We start from the raw sequence: 15,430 nt of genomic DNA on the forward strand, positions 1-15,430 counted from the left end.
GAAGTTTAACCCTTTTTTACAGTAGCCATAAAATAAAGATTTCCACTGGTTTTGGAAGTCTTTTAGCTTTTGCAAACTGCATTTTTACCTCTCATTGCTCGCTAACAGCTCAACACAGAGTCAATCAACATTTCACACACAGGGAGCCAACAATGTTGTAGTGAATCTGATACTTCCACTGGTACTGATACTAGCTCCCCCAATGGCCACTAGGGGAACTGCAGGAATAGGCCACAGAGTCTTCCACATATTGTAAAAGTTCTAGAAAAAAACTTATATTAATTGGTATAAAACCTTTACAATATGTATGTTCTTTAAACTGAAAAAGGCTCTACACACTTGCACATTTCAGTTTTGTAAAAGGTCCTTCATGAAACCAGTGCTTCGTCTGTGACATCACACCAGAGAACCATGCTGGCACTTTTATTTTTAAGAGCATATTGTCTTACATGCTTGTGTGGTCTACAAAAGTCTGGGAAAGAGTACAACTTCTCGTTACATGTAATTCAAATCAGGGATGTCTCTGGCAGACAGTGAATGATTCCAAATAATTCATGGGCTGTTCAGGAATGAGACGTATGTGTTAAGTATGTGTTTTACTAGAAAAAGGCAAAGAAGCACAGAGACTGCCTTTAGCATGTGTTGCTCTGTAACTCAGAGACTATTCCTATGCAGAGAACAGTGCTTTCAGGAAGAGAGACAGAAGGAGGGATGGAAGAATAGAAGGGGGGGAGGTGGGCTGACCCAGTTTGGATGACATGAAGCTGAGGAAGCACACCAGAGCCCATACAGCCAGTACATTTTTAATAGCACTACTTGCATATCTGCACTGAGCAGGCCTGTGTCTCTTTGAAAGTGTCTCTTATTGTGTCCATGGCTCTTTTATTGTCTATCGGATGATCAGTGTTAATGACCATAGCAAGTATTTTTGTCTCCATGCAGCTTCCACGCAATCTAGATCAGACTCTCTATTTCCAATGACAATGATTCATGTAAACATGTGCACTGTAGCTCGTCAGCAGTGGACCTGCGAATGCAGTGAGAGCGGCTGTGCGTGGTGCTTTTGTTTCGACCTCCCGCTTAACACGTGGAAGGAATTAACACATCATGAATATTCAGTGGGGAAAGCGAAAGGAGAATAGGCCCCACAATAGTCTTTGATGTGACTGAGTCAGTGTTGCAGAGGATCTGTTTCAGGTGAAAGATGGAGGGATGAAGGTTTAAAAGGGCTGTAAACTATGTATTACCCTTAATGAGAACTCCAAGTACAACCATTTTTGGGTTCTTGAGCTTATCCAACTGTGAGAAGCACATTGGGTTGTTGGGTATTATGCAGGACATTGTCTTACAGGTCCTATAAAGAACAACGAAGGAATGATTCTGAATATGTTCAGCTGAGCACTGTCATCTTGTCATCACTGGTGGGGAACATGTTTAATCTAAGTAGAATACATTTTGGCTTCTTTAGCTTGCCCCTGTAGAGAAATCCCTTTTGGTGTTATGCAGGAACAGTGTTTTTAAACCCAGTCCTTGGGGCCCATTAGATGGTCCACATTTTTGTTCCCTCACATTAAGCTGTTAGGAACACTGAATATCTGGTTCAGGTGTACTGGGATCTGGGCTAGAGTGAAAACATGGACTGTCTAGTGGGCCCAAGAACTGGGTTGAGAAATATTGTTTTGGAGACAGTCTGTACAGCACAATGAATGAATGCTTTCTCAGAATCATTATGCTGAAGTGGGAACTGTCATCTGCTCATCAGTACTACAGAGCTAATTCATGGGTGCAACAACAAAATACAGCGAAGGTGCAGAAGTAGGACTAGTCAGATTCTTCAGTCACGTGTAAGTCTTTAAACACTCTTGAAGAGGCCTAAAACTAGAGTTTAGTACATTATTTGTCATGTTGTGGAATAATATGCAGCCCTGCATTATAACCCTCAGCCTCATTAATTCGATAGAATTCGTGATTTTTAATCATTTTCATGTTTTTCTTTATCAGTGTTCTCTCACTACAATTCCCAGCATGCATTGCGCAATTACAGCATACAACCATTGGGAATCTGTTGTGTCAAACAGTCCTGATTAGGAGTCTGGCTGCTGATCTGTAGGCTAATAAATACAACCAAGCTAGCATTAGTGTGACTTGGTTGTCGAACAAAATTGTGAAGAAAACAGTAATGCTTTCTTTAACCAGCACGAAATGGATGCCACAGACAAGTTTTCTTCTCTTTCAGCTCGAAAAAAAGAAGCCAAACTGAGGTAAGGTATCTACATAGCCAGGTAGCTTCTTTACTTTTATCTTGTTTGATATTTTATCTTGTTGTCCTCATCTGATCAGGCATTTCTGTTGTTTGATGAATGTATTCCCTCCATTATAATGATCTGAAAATACTTACTACAGTTCTATGGTAGCAGTAAGATATCTGCCTTTCTTCTGCATTCACCAGCTACCACACACACATGGGAATAAACACATTTCAAACAGCCCATCTCCTAATATCCAGTTTAAATTTCTTCCTTCATCCAAGACACATCATCAGAAGGGGGCTTTCCTAGTATTTAATAAGGAAAATCTCAGTCTAGAGACTACTGTGGCACTGCTGTACGCGTGTGTACAGCTGATGTACTATGGTTAAATGTTTCATTTTATCACTTTAGTGCAGTGTTGACACTTCTTCACTTGCAGTGAACTTCAAACAGCCATGTCACGTCTAAATTCTAACATCCAGAACACCATTAACCATTTTTTTTTTGCATATAACAAGCAAATCTCATAGGCTCATGTTGCAACTACAATAGCACTCTCAACCCTCGGGGCAGCGTTTTGACCTGTGTTTCTCAGAAGAAAAGAACAAATGTGCATTTGAAATATCCTTACATGCAACATAACTGATGTAAGATCAGTAGAAAAAACAACTTCAATTAGCACCTGCCTACAGTAAGCAGTAGGAAGGAGGTGGACCACTTAGTCCAAGGAAACACCTGGGGGTCAGAATTCGACCTGCAACCTCATGCACTCTGTAGAAGAGATAACATTGCTGTGTGTGAGTGAATGGAGCAGAGAATAGAAAGTGGATGCTTCCCTCTTCAGCTTCATGCCTGTAGCTCTGTGCTCTGTCTCGCTCCCTCACGTTTTCTCTCTTTTTCACACCAAAGGTCGCTCTCTCTCTTTTATCAGCAGCAGTAAGATTTGGACCTGAGCCTCCAAACCAAGCACCCTGACTAATGTCCTACTGGGGAGCACTGCTCTGGTCTCATTATACTATTTAACTGCTGATTTAGTGTCAGCTCCTACAGCTACTGGCCGAGTAGGAGCTTTTTGTGAGCTCAACAAGGCAGCTGGTCCAGGTTCAGCTGCTGTGGCTGTTCTGGATCAATAATGGCTATTTGAAGCGTACTACACCGAGTGCTGGTGCATGTCACAGTTTTGTTCTCACTGTATTGGCTGTGCACAGGAATCTATAAAGTATTACATGGTACACATACTGTAATGATTGTACTTGTATTGGAAACCATTTCTGTATTGGACTAAACCTTACTTTGCATAGTGTATCTACATTTATATTTATTTAGCAGACGCCCTTATCCAGAGCAACTTGCAAAGTGTGCAAACTAACAGATTCAAAATACTTAGACATACTGCAAGAATCTATTCCCTAAAGACATCTAGTTAAAAATATGTGTACACCTTGAGGATACTTTTTAAGTATCTTTAAGTAGGTGCATAGAACTGGTAAAGAGAAAGCACACAATGATTCAGAAATGAAGTGTTGATGAGTACAGTAAGGTGTTAACCTAGGTATCACCTCAAGATGAGAGTCTTTGGGATGTAACAGAAGGAACTGAATGATGCAGTGCAGAGTTTAGGGGAAGTTTGTTCCACCACTGAGGGGATAGGACATTATAGCAGCAGTACCTAGCCTTACAAACATGCCTAGACCTTAAAGAAGGATCTTAAGAAAGCTGAAGGCCTAAGTTGGTGCATAGGTGTGGAGTTCTGAACCAAGGTACAGAGGTTGTGAGGAGCTGAGCCCTTAGAAGTCTGAGAACCAGAGCTTTGTATTTTATTTCTGTTTTCACAGGAAGCCAGTGAAGAGAGTCACCTGGGAGAACTTCAGGAGGTTATAGACTATACAAACAGCAAAATTCTGAATGCTCTGTAGAGCAGAGATGGCATATGAGGGAAGGCCTCACAAGGTGCGAATTGCAGTAGTCGAGTCTGGAAATGACTAAAGCTTAATAAAAACAAGAGCAGTGGTCCTCAACACTTCTCCTGGAAATCTACACTCTTGTTTAGTTATAACCTGCATTAACATGGTGCCCATCCTTCTCTAACGCCAGCACATCTGATCCAGCCAATCAGGGACCTCTGATGAAGTTCGATACCTGGAGCAGCTGTAGCAGAATGTGGTTGGAACTTGATTTCACAGGAAGGTAGATCCCCAGGAGCAGAGCTGGTGACCACTGAATTAGAAGATATGTATACCTTCAACATATGAGCTTGACCACATTCAACACAAGTATAAATGGGATGCATTTTCTTTATCTGCGTACAGTTACATTAGTGGAAATATGTCTTCCAAGTGCAGGTGAGAGGATAAACAAGGAAATGCAAGACAGTAAGTAAAATTGGAGAATACACTGTGGATGCATTGTAGTGAAAAGTGGAAATGAAATCTGGCCAAAGTACATCCAGATAGATCCAGACATTAAATGTAGGTTAATGCAAGGTGCAAAGAGGCTCTCAGGGATACGCTGCAATGAGAGGATTAGAGCAGTACACTAAAAAGTAATACGTTAAAGTTATTCAAAAGTCGTGTTTCCACAAATATATTCCAAAACTATATTACATCATCACAATTTTGTCCTCCAGTTGACTTACTTTGTCAATAATTGTGTTGAATTACATGAATATAAGGCATCACTTTTTTCAGTGTGCTGTTGTGTGGTATTACTACTCTACCCAGTTTATTGAGTGTTGAGCTCAAACACCGTCTCCAGTGTACACACTCTTGCATTGGTTTTCTGTGCGTTTCTCTGCCTTCGTTCTGAAGACAATGGTACATGGTGTAGGAGGGTGAAGTGCAATACATCATTCTCAGCACTCTGTGCTCAGTAGCTACAATAGGAACATAAAGTCTGTAGTATGACAATGGCACTTTGCGGCTGAGCAGATATATAGTGCCGTTACCAACACGTTAGCCTGTGAGTCTATTCTAATCTCATTCCACTGCTAAAGAGAAACATCTACAGAAGGATCTCCAAATTTTCCACAGTGTCTAACTCTCTTACGAAGGCTTGGCTCTTTAAATCAGTCTGTCTGTCAGCACATCAGGACTCTGTTCAGCCGGCCTTGTACAAAAAACTGCAACCTCTTAGATGAGATCTGTTTTCACCAGACACCTCCAAAATCTCTGTCTCTCTTCCTCTCTCCCTGTTTCTTCCTCCCTCTCTCTGTATATCTTTCCCTCTCTCCATCTCTCTTACTCTCTCTCCCCCTTTCTCCTCCTCCTCCTCTCTCTCTCTCTTGCTCTCTCCCTCTGTCTGTCCCTCTTTTTCTCCCCCTCTCTCTATACATCTCCATCTTTCTCTTGCTCTCTCTCCCTCTTTCTCCTCCTCTACCTCTATCTCTCTCTCTGTCCCTCTCTCTTTCTATCTCTCTCCCCCTCTCTCTATACATGTCTCCTTCTCTCCATCTCTCTTGCTCTCTCTCTTTCTCCCTCTCTCTTCTTCCCTCTCTCAATGTTCTTCTCTTTTTCTCCCTTTCTCCCCCTCTCTCTCTCTGTCCCTCTCTCTTCTTCCTCATACATCTCTCCCTCTCTCCACCTCTCTCTTGCTTTATCCCCCCTCTCTCCCTCTCCCCCTCTCCCTCTGTCTTTCTCTTTCTCCCTTCTCTCTCTATATATATATATCTCCCTCTTTCTCTCTCTCTCTCTTGCTCTCTCTCACTGTTTTTCTCCCTCTCCCTTGCTGTCTATCTCTGTCTCTCTCTTTGTCTCTCTTTCTGTCTCTCCCTCTTTCTCTCTCTCTCACACTCTCATTCTGTTTTTCTCCCTCTATCTTGCTCTCTATCTCTGTCTCTCTTTTTGTCTCTCTCTCTTTCTCTCTCTCTCTCTCTCTCTCTCTCTCTCTCTCTCTCTCTCTCTCTCTCTCTCTCTCTCTCGGGCATATCCTCACCCACAGTTAGACTACCTGCCATCATTACATAGGCATTAAATATAGCATAATAACCTCCAGAAGAGGAGCAGGAGAGAGCAGTTATAAATTACACACTCCACTTCCAGGCTAGCAGGACAAGAGCGAGAAGCTAAAAGACAAAATGAGTGACATGCAAGCGCTGATTACTCTTAAAGGAATACTTAACCCAAAAACGCTAATATGACTAACAATGGATGACAGCAGGCAGAGGGACCTGTTAGCATGTTGTAAAGTACTAAGTGGTCCCTGTTTGCGTCCATTCATTAGCAAGACTTGCAGGGTTACTTTTTGAATAGGATGTCCTCTGTGTTCTGAGTGCTGTGATGGTGTAGAAGGGATGATCAGCAGTCGACACTGTCAAAGAAGAAGTGAAGTAATGGATTTACTTGACTATATTTTAAAGGACTCATATCATGCAAATGTTCCTTACTCTAATGAAATGTAGTATGTAAACATTGTTAAAGATTCAATGTACCAGTCTCTCCCCAGTCCCCAAGTCCATGTGTAGAAACCAAACTGCAAATACAGTCTGTTTTGAAATTATTGAATTTGTGATGTCACATCTATGTGCCTATTCAGGCAACAGTAATGTAGCCCCATCTATTCACATTAAAGCTAAATAAAGTATTTGAGCCCAGGCTGTTCTTTTAATGAAGCACAGTATGAACAGCCAATCAGAACAGAGGCCATTAATATACATTAGATGTAAACCACGGTAACAAAAATAGTCAGTTTAATTAAGGAACAATAATATGTTGCAAAATGGTCATGTAAAAATAAATTATGAATTTGTGGTATATTATTCCCCAAAAATGTCACAAGTGGAGCTTGTGGAAACACAAAATACAAGAAATGTGTCAGATATGGACATTTTAACAATGTAAAAATGCATATCGCTCCAAAATCTCCAAAATGGTAACTTTCCAGGAGAAGGAAAAAAACCTACTTTAGGTAGGTTGTAAGTCAATGGAACAATATGTTTTTCCAAGTAATTTTGTGCAGTTTCTTTTGGTCCATTCATCATGAAGTTTACACACAATGTAAAGGGCAACAGGCTTTTTAAAATAATGTCAAAAACTGCAAAACGACGAAAACGGAGATACGAGATTTTGTTCCGACAGCAGTGATATGGAACTACTTTTATTGTTTTTTTCCTTCCTGGTTTACTTATGTGGCAGTCTTATGTCTGCCTTAAAATTTATAATTAAAGTTCAGTTGAATTAAACTGACTTGAACAGAAATGTGCATCATTTCCACAATTTTGTCTTCTGTTTACTTTTCACCGTAATTGTTGATATGTTCTATTGATGTAGAATGATGTACACGAACAAAGTAAATTAAATGCATTGCTTTTTTCAGTGCACAGTAGAATTCAGTAGAGAACAGAACAGTTTACTGAGGGCAAGTGAGCACAGAAGAAGGTGTGCTGAGCACTGCAGCTGAGAGAGATATAGGGAGAGAGAGAGAGAGAAGCAGGCTGGTAAGCGTTCTATATGTGTTGGCCATGTCTCAAAAGTCAGCAGTCTTGTTCATGTTTTTCAGCTCCGGTGAGTCAGTGGGGGCGGAGCTCCAGCGCTGCCGCTTCAGCACTTTCTCTTCCAATCGATTGAGCCCTGCAGCGGAAAAGCAGCTACTACATGTTTCTCACACACACATGCTCTCTCTCGCTCTTTATGAGCCTCCACAAGGGTGCACACACTCCTGATACAGGCCACATACAATATACTGAGCGGGGCTTCAGCCAGTTCTTCAACGGAACAAGAATCAAAAGCTGCAGATTCGATGACTTGGGTGTTTTACAAATACTGTCTGGTCTTCTGTTGGTTTGTGTGTGTGTGTGTGTTTAGGCCTGACCAATATGGAAGTTATTTAACTCTGCAAGTACTGCAGTAATACTCTTATTTCATTGTTAAGTTTTAGTTGGAAACAAAAGGAACACATTTTTTTAAACACCCAGTGGATAATTATCCAGTTAGGATTTCTTTCTCCATGATGTCTCAGTAGATACAGCTAAGCGAGCTCTCCCATTGGTCAGGACTTCAGGAGCTGAACTGAAACTGCTGAAACTGACATGTCACTGGATTTTAAGGAGCTGATAATATTGGCCAATATAATTTGAAGTGGTCAAAGTAAATGACTGACTGATATCAGTCATTTAGTGTAAATTTATCAAACCTTAAGTAGACAGTAGAGATGCGGAGCTAGCAGTTATATTACAAACTCCATTAATTAGCTCTGATTTTATTGTTTTCTTGTCATTAGTTCTTTTCGCCCTACAGGTTTCGATCTTATCCTCATGGTAAAAGTTAGGTTTGGGTACAGTTTTGTTATATTAACCATGATGATGGTTTGTGTTTAAGTTTACCACATCAGCTTGTACAACTGTTGCAAAAATGACCAACCACTACCAGCTTAGTAATACTTATAAAGACAGGTATAAGAGCAAGAAGGGATTCTCCTCTGAGAGCACTGTATATATACAACATTAGTATATATTAATGGTTTATTGGTGACATTTTCACCATAATATGTAATCTTACAATTGTCTGACTTTATCAGGCAAGAGAAATATCAGTCGGAGCCTGAAGTGTATTTAGGTGCTTAGGGTAGTACATTACGGTCAGGCTGGAAAAGAGCTGGCAGATAAGAGATATGAATGACTGTGTCACAGCATGAATTGTGATGTGTCAGAAGCAGAGTTCAGGCCAGAAGCCACAGGTCAGCCTGACGCTGCAGGGGGCACTGCAGCGTTCAGCTTCATCAAATACCTTTTAGCCGCACTACACTTCCTCTGGGTTCAACACACGCACACACACATAGACTACAAAGTCATATTTATAGACACCACTCAAGGTGTTTTAGAGGAGAATGTCACCAGGAAAAAGTATAACGCAAGGCACAAACAGGTTTCAACTGAAGAGACATGTTAATAGAAAGTCTCTATTAGATCTTAATTTCCTTTTTTCAGTCTTGATTTTGATCCCGGTCCAGTTTCCCAAAAGCACTGTGGCTTAATTGATTACCACTTCAGCCATTTTTGGAAAGTGGGTCCTAAATAGTTCTCATGTTCTTCCTGTTCACTAACGCACCCACTACAAAACACCTACCGGTCCAATATTCATAAATTATCACCATGTAAGCCATATTTCACCAAATGAAACTCTACTCTGCTCTGAGGTATCATATGTGTGATTTCCAGCACATATGTGTGTGTGTGTGTGTGTGTGTGTGTGTGTGTGTGTGTGTGTGTGTGTGTGAGGAGAAAGCGATAACTGGACTGAAACGTGCAACCCGGAGCTATAAATACACTTCAGCTCAAATATATGCTGATGGGGCTCTTAGTACAAGGTGAGACCAGTATCAGCACTAATACATTTTCACTATGTTGATTTCAGTTCAAAGGAACAGTGAGGGATTTCAGGAAGGGGCTGGTGGAATGAGAGTTGCTCATAGAGAACAAAACTGAAAAGATTTTATCCTTTAAAATAAACCAAATGTTTCCCATCCCAGGCAGTAAACTTATAATCTGACTTTAAAATGTATAAAAACTGCACTGATATGGTTAGTATAGATTCAAGTGTAAGAAAGTCTTTAGCTAAATGAGAAATCTTTACAGTAAGGAGTATGAAGAGGCCAGGAGTTGAAATTGCATTATCCTCTGGACAATCTGCTGTTTAGAAGAAGTAATTAGTCAATAGCTTACTTTCAGAAAGCTATGCCAACTTCAGAATTGACTCAGAGGTAGAGCTATTTTTAATGAACTGTAAATAAACTGTGAGCTGCAACATTAGTTTTAGCCTCTAATCTCCAAGTGAACTGTTAGAAAGCAGATGCATGTTCTACTGGCTGTTTCACTAGAGTGTCATTCACTTGGGTCATATTGCCTGGATTGGATGTGTCTTGGATGTCTTGAGCAATTTTGTTGCATCCAAATTTGACTACATCTATTCTAAACAGTGAGCCAAAATAGTGTTTAAGAAAGATCAGTTGCATTCATCAAACTGTAGATGAAATGTTCCCGAATGCCATGTTACACCCAGTTGAAATTGGAAGTGTGTAAACACTGAATGCTGTCAGGGACAGATTATCATCCTGAGAGACTCCTAGACATAAAAGTGTTTGGAGACAATGATGGGTAATATGGAGATGTAAAGGGCAACAGGTATCATATATAATTGTTTCTATGACATGACAAAATATTTATCTTGCTCACAGGATGTTAATTATCATTTTTTTTAAATCCAGAGATCATAGGAACTTTCACAGCAGAGCACAACCTAAAGCATTTATATAAAACCCACATCTCCCTGCTATAAATGAAAACACACATTTTACCCTGCTCTCCTTTGTGCCACGCTCTCCACTACTTCTGCTGCAAATAAGTGTGTGGTATATAATGCTTGATTTCTTTGCACAGGAACCGTGCTTTCAAGAGCAAGTCGAGTAGCAGTTTGCTTAGAGGAGGACCTGTCGGAGGTAACAAAACATATGGAAGTTATAGAATGGCTGTTGTAGTTCATTATTTCTTTCAACAACTAAATTCAGAGCTGCTACAAATGAATCTATCTACATGAGAAAGAAGACAAAATGTTTAAGTTAATAGTTATGCATTACTGAAGTTTTTTCTTTTTTATGGGTATTATACCCCTTTACTACTTGTTCCCTTGTTGGTCTAGCTTGTGTGGCTAGTTATTTACACTTATCTCCTCATCGTTGGAACTATGTGTGCTATAGAATTTCCGTTGCCAGTAGGTTTTGGCACAGCTTTCATGTGGTAATTCAGTCAGATGAGTAGCCTCTATCATGATGCTTTGCACCATGTCCACTGTCATGCCCCTTTAGTGACCAACTGTGATACTGGCTTAAGCCCGCTGTAAGTCCAATCCATCTGGCCACCAAAGACGGAATGGCTCAGCACAGATACATGGTCAAGACTTCAGCTTTGTCAGAAGAACAAAGTTGAAGAGTTTTGCCCATATTAGATTGTCAGACTTTTTCTAGAACGCCTGAAACTGGGATCTATATCTTGTCACGCTGCCTGGGGTGTCTACACAGTAAAGTTTCACTAGTAGATGTCAGTACTTTGTCATCACCCTGCACATTCTCTTGGTGCTAAGTCAGTGTGGCCTCCCCTCACAGTAATTTTGGAAGCACTATCAGAGGCTGCTTCCGCGTCACTCTAGCTCAGTCTTATTTCTTGTGATTTTGTTGGTATTTGTCATCCACTGAGCTTGTGTCATAGTTTGTAGGAATGAAACAGAACTCAAGTTATGAATGTAACTGTGGTTCTATGAATTCCAGATGAGCCAGAGTTGTCAGTGACTCTGAGAATCTGCAAGAAGATTGCTAGAGGACATCTCCTGTGTGAGCAGGGTATTTATATTACTGACTGCATCACACTGTATGTCACTGCGGGACTTTGTTGGTTGAAGATCTTGAGCTCTGCACAGACACAGTGTCCTCTGATGGTCATACAGAATTCATAGAAACACAGTTTCCTGACTAGCATTATGTGTAATCAAGCTTTGAATATGTATTAGGTAATATGTTTACTCTCTGTCTGTTAAAAGCCTGGAAAAATATGTAAAACATGATGAAAAATAATTGAAATTATGTCATCAGTGCAAGTGCACCATTGACCTGGAGGTATATCACAAGCTGATTATCTAAGGTTAGTTAGCTCTAATTGCTAACAAACTGGTGAACAGTGGTGGCCGCCATACATTCTGGGGAGTGTGTTTTGTGTATGTGTACAGTAACAGGAGGTGGGTTCAACAAATTATTCCAATGATATTGTACTTCACTGTATTACCACTAGATCTTCAATTTTAACTCTGAAACCTCAGCCCAAGAGTCTATCTGAGTAGCATATGGGGATAAGCAAACCCAAGGTAGAATCATTTCCTATAGGCATTCATTGCTTGAAGAATGTATAAATATATTGATAATATTTTAGACTATAACATTAAATAAATGTGGAGCATTTTTTATTAAAACCAAAATTCGGAATAATACATACACAGCTATAACATCCTTAGAGAGCATTGCTAATCGAATGGGACACTCTGGAGCAGCCACACATGAGCCTAAGGTCATCAAGGCCAGGACCAAGCTTTGGCTAGAGGGGTATAACACTCCTCACAGTACCTGACCTCACTAATGCTTCTGTGGCTTAATGCAATCAAATCTTCACAGCAATGTCCTGACAGTGTAAAGAAGAGTAGAGGCTATTACTGCAGCAAAGGGGAACAAACTCCCCATTAATGGGTGAGCAGGTGTCTACAGACTTTTGGACACAGCGTATATTTATTGAGTAGTTTATAGATCTTCCTCTCTTTAGTGCTTGTTGCCGTGTTGAATTAGCTTCTGTAGTCAGTTATTTACACTGAGCATCTCATCTTTTGGGCTTTATGATAGAGTTTGTGGTAGATCCAGATAAATGATGTCTTGGAAGAGCGAGTGTTCAGAATGGAGAAACCGAATATGCGTATATTTTACTTTGATCTTTCGATTAAGGGAATTAATATAGTCAAGGTTGAAGCAATTCATATCTATGATGAAGATAACATATAAAATCTCAAACCCAGCTATAAATGCAGCCAGATAAACACATTTCTTAAAAACACTTCTCAACTACGTTTCCTGTCAAATTGCTTGAGAGAATTGAGACTGATTTCTTTTGGATTTGGTCAAGCGCACACACAGCCTCTCCTCTGATGTCAGCAGCGTGTACTAATTTGATTAACGACTGTAAACAATTAGCAGAATGTGCATTTCACAGAACAGCAAGCAGCCGGCTCCAGTAGCAGAGTTTGCTGCTGGATACCTTGATCATGACTCCAGTCCCTATCAGCCATCTCTCTCTGTGTGCCTCTCAGCACTGCGCACAATCACAGGCCTGCCGTATCTCACACAGCACACGCAGAGAGGAGGGGAAGACATGGGCCACTTGTGATGTTTACTCAGTTTTGTTCTAAACGGTATTCAAAAGGGATAATCAGACTCAAGGGGCTTTGTTTGTTTGTTTCTGTGTTTGTTTGTTGGTGTTGACTGGATGGCAGGACAATGTCATTGCAATGGTATGTATTCCCCCAGTCACAGTAGTGTTTAAATATCTCTTTACAGTTGTTTTCAATTTATATTCAGTTCCATGTCTTTGAGTATCTATAGACTTAAAGCAGTTCTGGGTATGCTGATAATATTGGACATCAAACACGTCTATATCCTCAGACCAAGATTTTTAGCTTTACAGTTATAGTGGAATTGCCTTCCCATGTTAAAAACTTAAAAACAGAAATTAAAGTAAAAGTGTCTTCCTATGTTGGAGATGGAGTATTTTTCATTTGTTAGCCTGATTTCATCTCAACATTTCCAGTGTGTGACTGTGAGGAATAATACAGTTTTTATACAGTTGTTTTGTATAATTTTGGGTTAGCTAGCACTGAAGGTGAGCTTGATGTGAACATAGAAGCAGTGTAGTAGCACTGGTGGTGTGCTGGATAAACTCAACGTGCTGGTACTGTTGTGCATCACAACAATACAGTCAAGTAATTTCTATGAAAGATACAAGATCTTTGAGCGTATACATTAAGGTTTGGTTACTTATTTCATTTATAATTTTCTAAATGTCATATCCATATTTTTTCTTTCCTGAGATAACGCCTTCATTTCCCTCTTTGGTGTTTAAATGAGTTGAATAAAGCAAGCATACATGTTCAAAAGTCAGTAGACGTCTGCTCATTCAGTGTTTCTGTTGAAATCAAGGGAATTAACAGGGAGTTTCTGCCCCTTTACTGCAGTAACAGGCTCTACTCTTCTGGGAACACTTTACTGAGGATTTGATTGCATTCAGCCGCAAGAGCATTAGTGAGGTCAGGTACTCATATTGGATGATTAGTTCTGAATCACAAACTCCAGTACAACTCATCCAGAAGGTACTGGATGGAGCTCCATCACTCCAGAGAACACAGTTCCACTGCTCCACAGCCCAATGCTGGGGGGCTTTGTACCCCTCTGTCTGACGCTTGGCAGTGGTCATGGTTACCTTAGGCTCATGTGCAGTTTCTCCAGAGCATCCCATTCTATTGACAATGCTTTTCTATGGACATTGTACAAACTGTGTGTGCACAACAGAACATGGAACATGGAACATGTGTGCACAACTGGACATTTTTGGACATATATAGTGTACCTCTGCAATGATAGCTTCATAGGAGAGGGGAAAAAAACTTTCTTAACTTTAATGATGTTAATGTTACAAGTGATTTTGAACAATTTCTATTGGAGAGTTTCTCATGAATTGTTCACACAATGTAAACCTGCCGTTTTCAAGTGGTGTAAAAAAAAAAAAAAGAACTTAAACAGGAAATTTGATAGCAGCGATATTTAATAAGCCACATTTTACATTTGACAACATTATTTTCTAAGTGATATTGTTAATGAGAATATCTACCAATATGGCACCATGTTAGAATAAAATGATATTGTGTTCATGCAGCCTAAAATGTTTTGTGTTAATACCTTGCAGCCCTACACGACCCTCTCATTACTGCAGAACCCATTAGTACTAATTGGAGCCACAGGGCATTGTGTTCACTGTAAGGACTCCACAAGCATGCTATTTCTTCTTGATTAGATGCTAACATCAAACACACAATCATCACAAAGTGAGTCCATCTGGTTTAGTTATTTTTTTCTGTGCAGTATTAAACTTTATCATTTCACCTGTAAAATTGACTCTTAAATCTTAAACCTTGTGTTGTTTCTACACAGCGCTGCCCTGGTTGGAGAAGGCAGCTGTATGGCATGATCTTTGTCAAAGCATTGAGGTCTTTCCTCAGGCACTGGATGTCTGTGGCACAAAAGCCAGACAAAGGTAATAACTAGAGGCTGCTCTCCCAGCTCCACTCAGACCTTATTATGGGCACTTATTTGAAGGCATCAAACTCCATAAATTGGAGCGGAGGGGAGGCACAGACATGTTGAGAGGGAGAGGGGGAGTAGACAGGGGGAGAAGAATGACAGACTGAGAAAGATGGTGTGAGTGTGAGAGAGGGATAGGGAGGGTCTCAGCTGGGCAGGAGGGGCGTGTGTGAGGGAGTGTGTGTTAGATTTATGGGGCGGAGGAGCTCGCTGATGAGGGGCTCTGCAAGAGCCACCCAGCCTGTCACCTCCACACACTTCAAATATACTGATGTGCACACAAGAAAGCAAAGGTGAGGTCAACACGA

Source organism: Colossoma macropomum, unplaced genomic scaffold, assembly GCF_904425465.1.
Source record: "Colossoma macropomum unplaced genomic scaffold, Colossoma_macropomum, whole genome shotgun sequence".
NCBI lineage: Eukaryota > Metazoa > Chordata > Actinopteri > Characiformes > Serrasalmidae > Colossoma > Colossoma macropomum.